Consider the following 15122-nt stretch of genomic DNA (forward strand, 5'->3'; position numbering starts at 1 on the left):
ATCATGTTCAGCCTGAGCTTCTGGATGGACGGTCACTCATCTCAAGGGACTGAGTGACCCTGCACCTGATGATTCACACACCTTTAAATCCAGATGTAGACCAATACGTGGGCAGGCTTGATGGGTGACAGCGAAGGACTACCAACCCTAAGGGTGGATCTTGGTACTTGGAATCCCTCTGTTTATGTCTTGTGTGAGTGGTGGCTCCTCTGCTGGCACTCTGCCATGGCATGTGTGTGTGGGGGTTATCATGGTTATATGTGCAGGCCAACCTGCTCTATGGCCCCTTATAGAGTGTAATCTCAGGTTACCCAGGTCCACACCTGAGTAGCTCATCAGGTCCAGGTTTTGCTTTGTATTCTGGACGTGTATACTGATTTTATATTTGTACAAACAGGTCTGCAAGTCACAGAATGCAAAACAAAAACCTAGACTGGATGAGCTACTCACCCACAGACCTGGGTGACTTTAGAGCTCTGGAAGTGGTAAGGTCCCCATCACTTTAAACCCACTGGAAGGGCACTCCTCACCCATGAGAATACCCAATCCTCCCCTAGACCGGGGTGGTGCTCCAGGGAGCCTGGTGTCTATAATAACACGCTGAATCATTTTGCGTTCCATATCACACTGCTAAGTGTGTAGGAGGCGTCAGGGCCAAAGAAGATGTCATGCCACATGTGAGAGCAAGTGTTATGTAACCCCAGCCTGAGTGCAGAAGGTCTGGTAGGCATCTTCCCCAAAGGGTGTCACCTTATCAATTCTCAGCATTGTCAATCCCCCCCTAAACACAAAACTGAGATTTTTGATGTTCTTACAGACCAACAGCCTGATGCTCTATTTTTATCAGAAACCTGGCTCACTGAAAACTCTGCCACAGATATTCTTGCCGCTAACTCACCGAGTTACGTGATATTTAGGTGTGATCGCAAGCCCCAAAGGGAGGGTGGTACTGAGATCATTTTTAAACAAGCAATACGTTGTACTTTCTATGGGCCCAATTCACAAAAGTAATCTGAGACAAAATCCTAACTTTACGACTTTTGGTATTCACAAAAGGCATTTAGGAGTAGTAAACTTAGGATTCCTAACTTTACTACTCCTAAAAACTGAGAAAAATCCTAACTTTACGACTTTCGGTATTCACAAAAGGCATTTAGTAGGAGTAAAGTTAGGATTCCTAACTTTACTACTGCTAAACTGAGACAAAATCCTAACTTTACTTTCGGTATTCACAAAAGGCATTTAGGAGTAGTAAAGTTAGGGTTGCTAACTTTACTACTCCTAAACTGAGAAACATCCTAACTTTACGACTTTCGGTATTCACAAAAGTCATCCAGAAGTAGTACAGTTAGGAATCCTAACTTTACTACTCCTAAATGCCTTTGGTGAATTCCGAAAGTTGTAAATTTAGTATTTTGTCTCAGATTACTTTTGTGAATCGGGCCCTAAGAAATTGACAATGTAGATTGCGCATGGCCTTCTTTTCCCTGACCACATCCAGTAACTGCACGCTGGCAGGATTCTTAATCTACCGTCCACATTGATTGGCTTCCAATTTTATCTCCTTGTTAGCAAATATCTTGCCTCCCTTTTGCTGACCTATACTAAACTGTTAGTGCTAGGTGACCTTAATTTACATTTAGAAGAAGCTTTTTGCCGCCTGGACTCCACTCTCATTGAGGATCTAGAAATCCTTCAGCTTTCGCAGCGGGTCCATGGCCCTTCCTAAATTTTTTTGCTTACACGATGGTCTCTTTCTTTTCCACCTCAGCAGGGGTGATAGTAGAGGCTCCCATCCCAGTTACCTGATCTGACCATTATATAATTCCTTTTCAGTCCCCCTGACGAGTCCCATACCTATCTGTACAGAAGGCATGCAGTGTAAAATGCGGAAAAGGGCAAAAGTTACCCCGAAGGCTTTTACAGATACCCTAATGACCAATTACCCCACTCTAAGTAAGGGTATAGATTCAGCAAATCAGCAACTAGAAGAACGGATAACCTGGGCCCTTTGATCGGATTGCACCTCTGGCACATCATTCAGGGCCAGATGTACGACAATTTGATTTTGCGTCTCGCAATTTGCACTCTCCTGGCCCCCTTTTGAGATCTTCTCTGCTAAGTTCTATTTAATTGTTGATGATTCATTTAGATAGTGATCTGTTTTCACACCCTTAGGCTCTTTTGAGTGGCATTCCTAGTGCAGGGACATTCCAGATGGAGTAACCATGCGCTTTATAAAAGTTATTATTATAATGCTGTTAGCGCCCACATTCCAGGAAGGTCTTTTTGGGAGCAGTATTGTCATTCATGTCGGGTCAGTCTGATCTCGGCTATTGAAAGAAAGGGTGCCTACTCATTGAGGATTATTGTACGTGGTCAACGCACCCCTGCAAACACCCCATAGTAGGCCTGATCCGCCTTCTGCTGTTCACCACGGCCAGCTGCCACCTTATTGGCTTATCCTGGGGAACTCTCCTGTTGAGGGTCTTCAATCCCTTCAAAGATGCCTCATGGTGGCCACCGGCTGATGATGGGCTAATTGAAGGTACAATGTCTAATCTAACCTCCACGCGTTCTCCAGTGAATACCCTCATTTCTGACTCGTACCAGGGTAACAAGCAAAAGCGGAGGCCATGCTTTCCCAAGTTTTCTCCCATCCCAGACCTTGGTTCACCACTGGTGGAGTGATCCCCAAAAGACGTGTTGTAATGCGCACATACTGTGGGAAGCCTGATTGGTGCATGGTGTAGCCAATGGAAATGAAGAATGCCTTATGTACCGAAGGTGATTTGGGCAGGCCCTGCTGGATAGTCGCTCAGTGACCTCAGCGGCACTCAACAGAAATGAGGCAGCATGCCTTGTGAACAGGTTGGAAACAAGGGGGCAGTGAAGTTGGGGAGCCATGGGGTGACCTTCAGCGCGTTGTCGTCTTCCTGAGTGCAGCACAGGCTGGTCCCTGCACATTACGCGGCAGGGCTGACTAAATTGCGCAGCAAAAAAAGCACATTATGCAGCAAATTTTGTAATATCTGTTAAAATGTGTAAAAGGACAAAATAATGAAGGAACACTGTCTGTGCCAAGGTTTCGCCTCATTAGGACCGGTTTATCACCCTAATGCAGCACTCGGAAACTGAAATGTGACCAACCAACCTCTTCAAAGGGACCTCTAGCAGCTTTTTTAAATAACTAGTGATCCTTTTGAGCTAGGAGCATCATTATTTTTGTTAAAACTGAAAATTAAGCAGCAGATGGTGGACAAATACACCATCTCCATAAATTATATGGAAACTGTCCGTGGCCGCAGAATCTTACAATTTCAGTGGACCTGAATGTGAGCCTTTGAAGAAGCAGCAGGCACTTTACTTCACCCTCGCGTTTCACGTATTAGACGTTCTGGGGCAGCCCTGCTTTCTCAGTAAAGGGCATGTTAGATTGCTGTCGTCAAAGTGCTAGCTGTGAGTTGGCAGGGGGCACTTGCGACCATGCGTCACTCATGGACGAATCGTAAACATGACATATGATAGAACACTTGCTGATATTAAAATGCAGAGTCCGTTTGTTTGGTCGAATCAGGGTGGCGACAGTGTAATGCGGCGGGTTCCACTTCTTGCCGATTGCATGACTGTGCCACCTGGTATTGATTGCTACTGTGCATCACCTCACCTGGGACAGATGTAGCCCGTCTGTCTTCTCTCTGCTATTTAAAGGAGAGCGGGAGCGCGCTGTGGGTTCCTGAACACATGGCTGGTCCAGCAAGCACAGAAGCACCGCCGTTGCATTTATCCCACCCACAGCTAACCTACACTACAGATCAGAGCATATATATATATATATTTATATATATATAAGTGTCTCTATCCCCATTTTTTGCACTTCGCTGAAATTTAAAAAACTTAAAAAAAGAATAAAAGCGTTTTCATATGAACTACGGACCCGTTTGCCTCTCTGACCTGCTCGGTGCTGTGTTCCTGTAGCCTCGATGAATGGCGTGTGATGCAAAGGAGGGTTAGTACGAGACACCAGTATTCATTTATATATATATATATATATATATATTTTTTTTAAATATTTTTTTTATATATATTTTATCTACTGGCGGTCGCCAGTAGATAGTTAGGACCTAGTTTCCATAGAAAAAGCATTTTTTGTTTTCCCAAAACCTTTGGTGCCGGTTGATGAATCTTTGCGAAATTTTCAAAACTTATGGCCCGCTATGTTCCGCTCCTATCCTGAAAGTTTCGGGGTGATTTGCCTAGCAGGGGCTGAGAAAAAAAAGGGGTCCCAAAACGTGTTTTTTCCATGTTATTTTCCTTAGGAAAGTTTAGACATGGCTACAGCTCGAACTGCTGAACGGAATTACACCAAATTTGGCAAAAAGGTAGCCCTTGGCTCAGAAATAGACCTTTTTGTTAAATGGTGTAAATCCGTTTAATAGTTCCTGAGAAATACCGTAGTTTTTGAGATATTAAAGGAAAAAAATCTTTATATATCTGGGCGGGACCTAACTACACAAGCACAAGCTTGGCTCTAATTGGCTGCCAATACTTCAATCCAAGAAGTGTTGGCAGCCATCTTGGTGCAATGCTTTTTAGGTCTCGCCTAGCGATGCAGCGCATGCGCTGCACACTACACAAACACCACTGCACTACCCTAAACACTAAAACAATACCCCAGCATGACCCCCTACACTACCCAAACACTACTGTACTACCCTAAACCCTAAAACACTACCTCAGCACGACCCCCTACACTACCCAAACATCACTGCACTACCCTAAACCCTAAAACACTACCCCCAGCATGACAATCCCCTACACTAACCAAACCCCACTGCACTACCCTAAACCCTAAAACACTACCCCCAGCATGACCCCCTACACTAACCAAACACCACTGCACTACCCTAAACCACTACCACCAGCATGACCCCCTACACTACCAAACACCACTGCACTACCCTAAACCCTAAAACACCACCCCAGACCGACCCCCTACACTACACAAACACCACTGCACTACCCTAAACCTACCCCCAGCACGACTCCCTATACTACCCAAACACCACTGTACTACCCTAAACCCCAAAACACTACCCTCAGCACGACCCCCTGCACGTCACAAACACCACTGCACTACTCTAAACCCTAAAACACCACCCCAGACCGACCCCCTACACTACACAAACACCACTGCACTACCCTAAACCTACCCCCAGCACGACTCCCTATACTACCCAAACACCACTGTACTACCCTAAACCCCAAAACACTACCCTCAGCACGACCCCCTGCACGTCACAAACACCACTGCACTACTCTAAACCCTAAAACACTACCCCCAGCACAACCCTCTACACTACCCAAACACCACTGCACTACCCTAAACCACTACCCTCAGCACAACCCCCTACACTACCCAAACACCACTGTGCTAAACTAAACAAGCATTGGCATAGCCAATAGGTCTCGCCTTTGGGACCTTATAAGTGTTTAGCCATGCAACAGTTGCATAACTAAATACTTATAAGGTCCCAAAAGCGAGCCCTATAGGCTATGCAAAGCGGGCGTGCGGCCGCGAAAGTGAAAGTGATCGCGATCAAACATCAAAGCGGCCGTGAAACCGAAAGTAATGGCGGTAAAGCGCGGCGCCCGCGCACATGCACTGTGGCTCTAGGCTGGCCTGGTAGCACTTTTTGGAGCCCTCTCAATAAGTCTCGCCAGACCAGCGCATGCGCTGGGTCAGGCGAGACCTAAACACTACCCCAGCACGACCCCCTACACTACCCAAACACCACTGTGCTACCCTAAACCCTAAAACACTACCCCCCAGCACGACCCCCTACGCTACCCAAACACCACTGCGCTGCCCTAAACCCTAAAACACTACCCCCAGCACGACACCCTACACTACTCAAACACCACTGTGCTACCCTAAACCCGAAACCACTACCCTTAGCACAACCCCCTACACTACCCAAACACCACTGTGCAAAACTAAAACACTACCCCAGCATGACCCCCTACACTAACCAAACACCAATGCGCTACCCTAAACCCTAAAACACTACCACCAGCAAGACACCCTACACTACCCAAACACCACTGCGCTACACAAAACACCACCCCCAGCACGATCCCCTACACTACCCAAGCACCACTGTGCTACCCAAAACCCTAAAACACTACCCCCAGCATGACCCCCTACACTACCCAAACACCAATGCGCTACCCTAAACCCTAAAACACTACCACCAGCACGACCCCCTACACTACCCAAACACCACCGCACTACCCTAAACCCTAAAACACGACCCCTACACTACACAAACACCACTGCACTACCCTAAACGCTAAATCTGCCCCCAGAACGACCCCCTACACTACCAAAACACCACTGCACTACCCTAAACCCTAAATCTACCCCAGCACCACCCCCTACACTACCAAAACACCACTTCACTACCCTAAAACACTACCCCCAGCAGACCTCCTACACTACCCAAACACCACTGCACTACCCTAAACCACTACCCCGAGCACGACCCCCTACACTACACAAACACCACTACACCACCCTAAACCCTAAAACACTACCGCCACCACAACCCCCTACACTACACAAACACCACTGCACTACCCTAAACCCTAGAAAAGTGACCCCCACCCCATTCCCAATCCCCCTTACCTGTCACTCCTCATGGTTCCTGCTTCACGTCGTCTCTTAGGGGCGGTGCAGGTCGTTGTGAGGAAACGGAACAGCCTATGTTTCCTTACAACGACATGGATCGTCTACATTATTTTAGAACGCATGGTCATTTACCATACATACCTTTACAACTAAATTCGTTGTAAAGGCATGCGTGGTAAAAGACCATGCATTCTAAAAAAATATTTAGTAATGACTTCGCGATGTACAACGCATGCATGGTAATGCATGCGTTGTAATGGTATTGCCAAGTAAAAAAGTCGTTGTAACAGCTGTTTACCGATCGAAGCTGGCCCCTGTTATTCAGTGAGTCTTTTATTTGATTACGAGGAAGGAATGTGTTTTTTTACCGAAATGTACATTCCCGGCTGTTGTATTGTGAAAGTGTCCGCGTGGCCTGGTTTCACTTCCGGTGAGAGAGTGGAAGAGTCGGTTTCGATCTAAAGGAGTCCTGTTGTTGGACGGGGCCGGCGCGACACGTCATCAGAAAACACAGCTAATGGAAAGCGTCCTCCCCGAAGTGTAGAGCAGTGCCATGAGAGGTCAACGAGTGTGCGTCCCACCGCGGTTTGACCGTACTGTGCCGTTCTAGGTTACGGGAGGCAGAAGCGGCATCCATCGCAGGTCATCTTGTACACTAAAAAAGGACCAAACAATGCTTTCCTTTCTTTTCTTCTTCTGTTGCACCATCTGTTCTTCCTTCTCTACTGCAAGTGGATCAACATCGGCAAAACTAGAAGCCATAGTTGTATTAAAAATAAACAAACACACAAAAAAGGTATATCAAAATAAAGAGAAGCAAGAAACAGGTCTTCTCTCTATCAAGAACAAAAAGTAAGGGAAATATCAGAAGGATGGATCCTCCCTCTTTCACAATGAAATTGATTTCAACCAATCAGATTCCTTTTTTCTTTTGCTGACATGAAGTCGCGTAGGGAGCACGCACTCGTCGAGCACCCTTGGCGCACCCGCGAAAATCATATATATCATTATACCCTATAAATAAAAATTTCTATAAGCTTTTAATAAGTGTATTAGCAAAACTGTTCAGCCTAATATCATATTCAAACTTTCTATAGTAATTTTTTCAACTTTAAAAGTATGCCGAAGTCTCGACTTTGGCTCGATCTCAGCGCGATTATGTCATGACCCCGGAAATACGCGTGGGGAGATGCTGCACACATTACGCGGCTACACCACGCATTTCGTAACTTTACTTTCGTCGAAATTATATAGAAATTAATACTTTAAAAATACTTTTATTAATAAATTTAGACAAACACTTAAAGGAAAACTTTTATTTATAATTAATTTAAAGATATTTCATACTTTACAAATCACGCCAAAGCTGCGACCGTAGCGTGACTTTTCAAAATGGCTACCGGAATGCGCGCAGCCATTGTGTAGGAAGCGCGAAGGGTACGCGACTTCTGTATAATATTACACAAAAAAAAGAATGAAGATAGTTTTCCTAACTAAAAATTATTCACAATTTTTTAAATATATATATGTGTATAGAAAATAAAAACATAGGACTGAGGTACATTAGACGTACAAATTTTCATTTAAAAAACCTTTGAAATTCACTGAAAAAAACATAGGTTTCAGGCACGTTATAGTTAGAAATTAGCATTTAAAAACCATAGAAATTCACTACAAAAAACATAGGTTTCAGGCACGTTATAGTTAGAAATTAGCATTTAAAAAAACATAGACATTCACTGAAAAAACCATAGGTTTCAGGAACGTTATAGTTAGATGGACATTTCACTCGTACAAAACCATAGAAATTTCGGTGTTATAGTTAGTTCAGCTAACTATAACTCGCACCCTCGCATTGCACTGCTGATGACGTCACATATTACATCATTCATGACATGGTCAGTGACATCACTGATGACATCTCAAATGACATCACTCAGGACATCACTGATGACATCATCAACGTGAAAATCTGATGCACCTCCTCACACCTGAATATAACCTTTGATACACACACTCTAAAATACAGACTACCATTTTCGAATAAATAGACACATCAATACCAGTTACTAAATATGCACGGACTGATTCCTAGGTCTACACACACATCCACTCCTTCACCCATACAGTCACTCATACATGCAGTCACTCATCAATACAACACTATCATATGCACTCATACACCTATACAGACACTAACACACTGCCACATATCCAGTTACTCACACACCTAGTCAGTCATGCAAAGAATCAATCATACTTCCATTTACTCACCTATACACTTATACAGACACCACCTCACTTATTCATAGATATACTAACACATAATTACTCTCTTATAGAATCACTGAAACAAATACACACTCATCCATGCAGCCACTCTCACAATTACTGACTCTCACATATAGTTATTTATATACAGCATCACTCACACACTGCCTTTTACATATGTACTTACTTACACATATACCACTGAGACATCCATTCACTCACCAACACACCCATACACACACTCACCCACCCATACAGCTGTTTCCACATGCACTCTTGAACCCATACACCCAGTGAATCAACCACTCACACACACATCTATGCACACCCACCCACACACAGACTCGGGCAGCCATAGAAATACTCAGGCAAGCAATCAATAACCCATATTGACACTCCTGCAGCTACTCACCAACCCATGCAGCAGCTTACACAACAACAGACTGACTGATACAGACTTTCACACAGTTTAGTCACTAATTCAAGCATTCAGAAAGACACATTTAATCCCTCACTTATACAGTCAGTCATGTACCTACTAAATCCTCCATACAGACACTTATACACCCACTCATTCTTCAATAAAGCTTGGCATATATATAAAACAAATTTAAACTTTACGGAAACACACAGTCACTGGATGATTTAATCAGTGATGTCATTTGAGATGTCATCAGTGATGCCACTGACCATGTCATGAATGATGTAATATGTGACGTCATCAGCAGTGCATTGCGGGGGCGTGAGTTATAGTTAGCTGAACTAACTAGAACACCGGAATTTCTATGGTTTTGTACGAGTGAAATGTCCAACTAACTAGAACGTTCCTTAAACCTATGGTTTTTTCAGTGAATATATATATATATATATATATATATATATATACATTAGAGAGAGAGAGAGGGTGTGTGTGTGTGTGTGTGTGTGTGTGTGTGTGTGTGTGTGTGTGTGTGTATATATATATATATATATATTGCAACAAAATTCTCCCCACAGTTCCACCTGGAAAGAAGGCGAGCTACACCTGTCTTGCTGAAAATTGTGAGTTTATTTACGAGGGGGTAGAAGACGCGTTTCGGCTGTCAAGCAGCCTTGGTCACATATATATATATATATGGTCTCTATATATATATATATATATATATATATATATTGACTGAAAAAACCATAGGTTTCAGGGGCGTTATAGTTAGCTGGACTTTTCACTCGTACAAAACCATTGAAATTCCCCCGTTATAGTTAGTTCAGCTAACTATAACTCGCGCGCCTGCAATGCACTGCTGATGACGTCACATATTACATCACTCATGACATGGTCAGTGACATCACTCATGACATCACTGATGACACTTCAAATGACATCACTGATGACATCATCCAGTGAATGTGTGTTTTTCTGAAAATTACATATGTTTTATATATGTATATCTCAAGGTCGATAGAAGAATAAATGGGTATATAAGTGTCTAAATGGATAATTTGTTTTTGAAAAATTGATTGTATAACTGACTGATTAAGTGTATCTTAGTGAATACATGGCTTAGTGAGTAATGTTTAAGTGTATCTTAGTGAATACATGGCTTAGTGAGTAATGTTTAAATGTGTAAATATCTGTATCAGTCTCTCACTTTGTGTGTAAATGGCTGCATGGGTTGGTGAGTAGCTACATGAGTGTCTATATAGGTTATTAGTTGGTTTTTGAGTATCAGTATAAGTGTCTGATGTCTGTATGGTTCGGTGGGGGTATTACGTAGTGCATAGGTGCATGAATGAGTGACTCACTGTTTGTATGTGTTGAAGAGAGCATGTGTGCAGGACTGTATGGGTGGATGAGTGTGTGCATGGGTGTGTTAGTGAGTGATAGACTGTCTCAATAGTGTCTTTATGAGTAACTACATATGTTTTAAACTAGTATATGTGACTATTGGTGTATATAAGTGAGTATATGTGAGAGTGAGAGATTGAAAGAGTTCCTGTATGAATAAGTATGTGTTTCTATAAGTGATTGTTTAAAAGACTAAGTATGTGTAAGTTTCTGTAGAAGTAAGTGTGGTGGTGTGTGTATAACTATACATGCAAGTAAATGGATGTTTGATTCTTTATTAGCATGAGTGACTATGTGTGTGAGTAACTCTATGGATGAGTGGCGTTGTGTAACAGGATGTATAGGTGTGTGAGTACATATGATGAGTGAGTACATGTATGAGTGACTGTATAGGACTGTTGGTGAATGAGTGGATGTGTATGTGGATCTTAGAATTACTGAATAGGTTGTTGTAACTGGTATTGGTATGTCCATTGTTTTGAACATTGTAGTTTCTATTTTTGAATGTGTGTATCAAAGGTTATATTAGGGGAAGAGGAGGTCTGCCACTCTATCACAAGGATGATGTCTTCAGTGATGTCATTAGGGATGTCATTTGAGATGTCATCAGTGATGTCATGAGTGATGTCACTGACCATGTCATGAGTGAAGTAATATGTGACGTCATCAGCAGTGCATTGCGGGCGCGCGAGTTATAGTTAGCTGAACTAACTATAACGGGGGAATTTCAATGGTTTTGTACGAGTGAAAAGTCCAGCTAACTATAACGCCCCTGAAACCTATGGTTTTTTCAGTGAATTTCTAAGGTTTTTTAAATGCTAATTCCTAACTATAAAGTGCCTGAAACCTATGGTTTTTTCAGTGAATTTCAAAGGTTTTTTAAATGCTAATTTCTAACTATGCCTACAGAGATAGGACATGTGAAGAAAGAAGAAAAAACGCACAGAAAGAAAAAAAAGAAATGCAGAAAGAAGCAACAGAAGTCCTCAAAGACGAAGAAAAGTTCAGGAAGAAGGATAACGTGGAGAAAGAACAAACAGAAGAGCAGAAAGAAGCCTTGTTGCAAAATCATCCTGTACCCTCAACTTTTTCAGACGGATACTGGTGGTAACTGAGTCTGACTAACCAGTCCTAGAGCCAGTGCTATGTTAAAAGACACTCAGAATACAGTGAAAACACCTACATACACTAGGGAACACTATGCGTTGGGGTCCCCCTGGGATCAGCATGACCTCCTCTGTAAGCCCCTAGTATATAATAGGGCAGGGGATTAAAACTACCTCTTAAAACGCGCCACAGGGCATGTTTGCACACGTCATCTCAGGCCCCGTCCCCTCACTTCCCCACTGTGTAAACATGCCCTGTGGCCGTTTTAAGTTGGGAGATTCAGTCCCCTTGAATCCTGAGGGTCCCTAGGGTCCAACTAGCCCACTAGGTACCTCCAGTATGCGCCACAGAGCTGCGTTGCAGAGAGGTGTAAAAAGTGGCACGGCCTGGACCACCTCTCTGCAACGCAGCTCAGTGGCGCTTACTGGAAGCACCTGGTGGGCTAGTTAGCCCCCAGGGGTCCTCAGGATTGAAGGGGAATTATTTCACCAACTTAAAATGCGCCACAGGGCTTGTTTGCACACGTTAACTCAGGCCCCGTCCCCTCCCTTCACCACTGTGTAAACATGCCCTGTGGCCGTTTTTAGTTGGGAGATTAAGTTAATTTAAATCCTGAGGGTCCCTAGGGTCCAACTAGCCCACTAGGTACCTCCAGTATGCGCCACAGAGCTGCATTGCAGAGAGGTGTAAAAAGTGGCACGGCCTGGACCACCTCTCTGCAACGCAGCTCAGTGGCGCTTACTGGAAGCACCTGGTGGGCTAGTTAGCCCCCAGGGGCCCTCAGGATTGAAGGGGAATTATTTCCCCAACTTAAAACGCGCCATAGGGCGTGTTTGCACACGTCACCTCAGGCCCCGTCTCCTTCCTTCCCCACTGTGTAAACATGCCCTGTGGCCGTTTTTTAAGTTGGGAGATAAAGACCCCTTGAATCTTGGGGATCCCTAGGGGCAAAATAGCCCACTAGGTACGTCCAGTAAGCGCCATTGCAGAGAGGTGTAAAAAGTGGCACGGCCTGCACCACCTCTCTGCAACGCAGAGCAGTGGCACTTACTGGAAGCACCTGGTGGGCTAGTTGGCCCCCAGGGTCCCTCAGGATTGAACGGGAATTATTACCCCAACTTAAAATGCGCCACAGGGCGTGTTTGCACACGTCACCTCAGGCCCCGTCCCCTCCCTTCACCACTGTGTAAACGCGCCCTGTGGCCGTTCTAAGTTGAGAGATTAAGTCCCCTTGAATCCTAAGGGTCCCTAGGGTCAAACTAGCCCACTAGGTACCTCCAGTAAGCGCCACAGAGCTGCGTTGCATAGAGGTGTAAAAAGGGGCGTGGCCTCAGAACACCTGTCTGCAACGCAGCTCCCTGGCGCACACTGGAGATACCTGTTGGGCTAGTTGGCCCTCAGGGACCCTCAGTATTGAAGGGGAATTAATTCCCCAACTTACAACTGGCCAGGGGGCGCGTTTGCAGAGTGCTGCAAGGAGGGGGCGTGGCCTCCAGCGCGATGCCGGTCTTTTATTTATTTTATTTTTTTAAGAAGGAGGGCTGTGTGGCCCCCCCTTCTTTTTCTAATTTACTGGCCCTGGGGATCCCATCCCCCAGGGCCTGCACCCTAATTTTTTTGGTTGAAAAAAATAAATTTGGCCCTCCCAAGGCCTTAATCGGCCCCGGGGACCCCAACCCCCGGGTCATGGCCTTTTTTTAATTTAAATTCTTAAGGAGGGGGCTGCGTTGCCCCCCTCCTCAGGCCACTTATGGCTCCGGGGACCCCATCCCCCGGGGCCGGCCTTTGTTTTTTATTATTTTAAAAATATATATATTTATAGAAACACCTAGGACAAACCGTATGTACCTATCACCATGATGATTTGCGTGATATTCATTAAAAGGCGAGAGTGAATCCACATGGAATGTATTTACACCGCTAGTGAAGCTCTGACGTGTCTGACGCCCTACCGTGCCTAATCCCGGCGCCCCCGCCGGTGGGTACTCTCCAAGTAGACACCCTTGTCGTTTATTTATACAAACATGGGTAGCTATTGACGGGCACATTTAATATACACGCACACCAAGCCATCAAAGGGGATTCGACAAAAATTCGACCAAACTATGCAAGAAACCCCCCTCACGGTTAATAAAAAACACATCCACCGCCGGATGTGTAAAACTTTTTATTTTACTCTCTGGAAAGGAGACGAACCTCACTTGAGAGTCACAGCGTGCTCCTGGCTGAGCCCAATGCTGTGTTACACCCACCAGTGCCCGCCGATTGCCTCACACCTCTGTGTTGTATTCCACCTGCTAGTGCGTATGCTATGACACTCTCTAGCCCATGTGCACTGTAACACCACCCCGTAAATATGTCATGCCACACTTGCCTTTGCACGGGTTATATTTCCCCATCTAACGTGCCTTCCTCGATGTGTATGTTATAACGCACAGCGCTATGCCATACATATTACAATCTGGGATCCATATCTTTGTCACAGTGCATATGCAACGTTACACTCCCCAGCACATATTTTATATTACAACTTTAGAGACTAGTTATGTTACACAACACTGCCCTGTGCATATTACACTCCAAGGCGCATATCGCATAGCACGCGCTAGTGCCTGTGCTATCTCGCGCTCTCCAATGAATCTGTCATTGCGCACAATGTATTGCATATTATATTTCACGCCCGGTTCATCCTATATCACACTTTTTGGTGCATAGTTTATACCATATACTACATCTAGTTTTCATTTTCAATCGTGCTCTCAGGACTATGTTCTATATAACACTGCGTCCACCTACCCTTTTCACGGGCGTTACATTTTGCGATGGGGGTGGAGGGTCAGGGGGTGTTTCTGCCAAGTGAGCCCGGAGTCACAGTCACAAACGTCCTCTTCTTCCTGAATAAAAGTGAGATTATGCTGCATACTTGTTCATATTTTAAGTAGTTCGCACAGACACACATTTTAAAAACAATAAAGTTCCTAATACCCACCTTCTCTGAACAGTTAGCTTGCTGCCCCATCCACCTCCTCCCTATCCTCTGTTGTGTGAATCCATGGACTAGCCTCCTCCCTCCTGCCATGCATGGTCTGATGTGCTGCCACTGCCCTCCATTTAGCATGATGTACCAGTCCACTCCTCCTGCCCTCCATTGCCCAATTCTATGGCCCATCATTGACCTCCTGCTTAGCCTCTGTGCTTAGCTTGCTGCCCCTATTCTCCTTCCCCCTG

General features: G+C 44.6%; 1 protein-coding gene across 2 annotated transcripts in view; it reads left to right on the top strand.

Moving 5' to 3' along the window:
• LOC146806326 (protein NSUN7-like) overlaps nt 1–15122 on the top strand; it is a 116951-nt gene that overhangs the window by 60138 nt on the left and 41691 nt on the right. The window lies entirely within an intron of this gene.

This window comes from Triturus cristatus, chromosome 8 (assembly GCF_964204655.1).
Source record: "Triturus cristatus chromosome 8, aTriCri1.1, whole genome shotgun sequence".
Classification (NCBI taxonomy): Eukaryota; Metazoa; Chordata; class Amphibia; order Caudata; family Salamandridae; genus Triturus; species Triturus cristatus.